Source organism: Peromyscus maniculatus, chromosome 14 (genome assembly GCF_049852395.1).
Source record: "Peromyscus maniculatus bairdii isolate BWxNUB_F1_BW_parent chromosome 14, HU_Pman_BW_mat_3.1, whole genome shotgun sequence".
Classification (NCBI taxonomy): Eukaryota; Metazoa; Chordata; class Mammalia; order Rodentia; family Cricetidae; genus Peromyscus; species Peromyscus maniculatus.
In genome coordinates, this window is record NC_134865.1 from 69647116 (window position 1) to 69650766 (window position 3651).

Genomic DNA, 3651 nt, shown 5'->3' on the forward strand with positions numbered 1-3651 from the left:
TTACTGGAAATTGGAAAAGTGAAATTATTAGTATAATTGCCCAATCAAATGAGAAACCATTGACTGAGTTTTCCTAGGCAAATATGCCATAACCTTCATAAACCCAAACTGACGGAAACACTCTTTGAGAAGGAGCCTAATAGGTAAATTCAACAGCCATTTATTGAGTGCCTGCTTTTTACTTTGGCCTTGGGGATATGGGGTAGGTGGCATAAATTAAACAAGGTTCATCTCCTCATGACATTTGTAGACTTTGAGGAAAACAAATAGTGATAGTGGCAGAAAATACATTGAGTAGCAAAATAGAGAATTAGATTTTAAAAAATGCTCAGAGGGAGAAAGCTCATCCATATACCCTACTCTATCCCCTCCAAACAAAGTATCATAAATGAAAGCAGATCATTTCAACAAAAGAAAGCAAGGGTGAAGTCCCAGTGGATAAAGCAGTAGTACACATTTGTAAAGCATGAGAGCTTCCACACAACCAAAGACCAGGAGCAAGAGGAAGCAGCAAGAACACAGAAGGCTGGCTCCTTGGGCTGGGGTAAGGCCACAGAACTCTCTGGTACCTGCACCCAAGACAAAAGACCAGGTTCTGCAGGGGATGAAGAGCTACCCATGAGTGCAGTCTGTGCTTTTCAGTGCTTCAGAAATGGATCTGTCCATACTGAGTTTGCCTGCTCTGTGACCTTCAGGAAATAAGGGGTCTATTTGGCCAGGGACTACTCTTCATTTGGAAGAGCTATCTGAAAAGACACAAGAAGGTAGGAATATGATGCATCATCAAATTGAAGCTTTGAAACAGTAGCAGTCTAAATAATTTGGATAAACTAATATCTGCATGGTTCAGATGATGCCCACATTGGCATATTATTCATCTACCTGCTCTTCAAGGCAATGTGAATTCAAAGAAATCCACCAAGGTAATGTTTGTCTCAGTATGTTTGAGTAATGGGACAAGAGACCTGCCCTAGCCCCTCAGATATACCATCATAGAACCTAAATGCAGAGGAGCCCACAAGTACCTCTAAGATTGGAAGAACGGACCAGAGAAATAGAGCCCACTGTCTGGTTGACAGTTTGCTATCTATCTGCACGCATGCAGAGAAACCAGGGAGTGGTGTCAAGTGCCCAGGAATTGTCCCTCTCACTCAGAAAGGCTTATTGGCTAAGAAATGGAGTAGGGGGAAGCTTGAAAGGAGAGAGGAATGAATCCAAGTGTTCTGCCTGCAGAGAAGGTTTCCAGAAAGAGGCTTGTATATAGGAATGGAGAAATCTTAACCATGAGCGCCAATACCTCCACATCTACTGACTTTATATTGACAAGAGTTTGAGATTGTCAGTACTTGGAAATCAGAAAAAAAAATTCCCTCTCCCTAATCCCACAGGCCTTTTCAAGTCCTTTAGGTTTCTCTACTACCATCTAGAAGACATCTTCTATGCTTCCCTCAATAATTCCTATCACTTTTCAGAAAAAGAGGGCCCCACAGGCCCATTTATATCTGACAATGCTTCCTTTGCAGAGCTATTCCCATCCTACCTACCACAAGGTAGCCATTACTAGGGTTCCTGGTTATACACCCTTGCATCTATAATGGGCCTGTGTTAGCCAGGACTTTCACTGAATTGGCCTCAATTCTGCTGTCTCCAAAGAAGGTAAATCCTCCTTATGGAAATATGTGGTCTACAGTAAGATTGGACTTGGCAAGACATTAGGATTAATTATGCCAGTAGCTTGCTAGAAACAGATTCCCTCAAGCTCTGTGGCTCTGGGGATTTAATTCAAGGTATTACTAGGACTAAAAAGACTTTGTTATTAGACTCTTGTATCTACAGATGCTCTTCGCATTATGAATTACTTACAGGGAAATTTTCTGTTCTCAAGAGCTTTGAGTATAATTTAATAGTTGTGTAAAATTATGAATGATATAACCAGATATAAAGTAGATTTAAGCAGATGAAGCCCAAGTGGAGAGAAAGAGAACAGGAGGGAGGGAGGGAGAAAAGACAGACTTCTGACTTCCCATGTTTCTTCATCTTCTAGATTCTTCAACACCTTCCATTATTTTTGTGTTTAATGTATTGCTCCCCCATCCCTAAGATTCCAAAATTAATGTATTCTGATTGTAATTGGATCCCACAGTTAAGGCAGATAACACACCTCTTTGAGGACATAATACAGACTTTCCAATGCATTCTGTTATTAGCCATAGCTTATACAAGAAATTTAAATCTATGTCCACCATTGTGATGTCAACGCGATTTATGAAGCTCCTGGGCTGCTTTGAAATAAAGGCCAAAAAAATGTTTCCTGTAGCTCTTTCACCTTTATAGGCAACTTGATCTGTCTATGAAAAGGGTGACTGCTTTAAGTGGGGATGTATCTATACACAAGGGTATATAGTAAAGTATACACATATAAGCACATAATCTAGCAACAAGCCTATGTGAGGACCATTAACAGGGAAATGTCCACTTGTGGAAGTGAGCATCTTAATCCAGGAATTTGGAAGCCTGCATTGCTGCATGGAGAAGCTGAGTCTTAAGGATGGATGGGATTTACAACCGGAAGACAAAAGAAAGTCGCTCCTGTTGGACGAGAAATTCTGCAAGGAGTTTCTGTAGAGTTTCAGGACTATCCTCAGAGATGTGAATGGATGCATTTGGATGCAAGGTTAATGTGGGCTGGTACCATGAGGTAAAGGTGAACTGAGAGGATGGGGGTCATGGTATGTGGGGCCACATTTCAAATTTCTCGTGTGGGAAGCTAGCAGTCATACTCAAGTGTTCACCAAGGACACTCAAGCGCAGCTTTGCTTTCAGAAGCTTATCTAGCATACCGGACAGTGTCTCTCAGACCCAAACTCCAAAATCACTTTGAGACTGTTGTTCAACATGAGTGCAGAAGGGGAAAGAGATCACTTCACTAAGATCAGAAAGAAAACAAAGTACTTTTCTTGAGCATGTTGCTGTACCCCTCCTCTGCAGGACCTTACATGAGATAGACTTTACTGTGGCCTTTTGTGTCAGGTATTTCTAGAGGCAGATGGAGAACAGGCGGTTGAGAAATCTGAGAATCTTGGAAAATACAATTTTCCATAACCCCAAATCCTTTTAAGAACTGGTGAGTGGAATCACTTAAGAGGTAGTAATTAATGACTCCATGAAGACCATAAGAGGAGAGCGGGAGAGTCCATGTGCAAGATAGGAAGACAAGAAACCAGTCAGATGATTTCCCCAATGGACACAAAATGAGTCTACTGAATCCCAATGTTCCTGGGGTTCTTGCTCATATTTCCCATCTTGATTTGACCCATATCCGGTTATCTACCTTTCTCAGAGGATCTGTAATGCTTAGGCTGTGGCCATTGAAAATCATGTTGCAAACAGCATTATATATGTGAGAAAATGTACATAGTGTGCAATACCAAAGTAAAAAGATTTTTCTTGGAAACAACTATAAATATATATTCCCATCTTTTTAACTTGGAGGAAAAAGCTCAATGTGTGTATAAACATTGGGTTTTTTGGGTAAACATGACTGCAGGTCATCTTTTCATTGTCTCCTCTCCTTTAATGCTGCCCACATTTAATATTGAGCAGGTAATACTAAAACTCTTTTTAAACTATTTTTATCTGCGTAAGAATTTG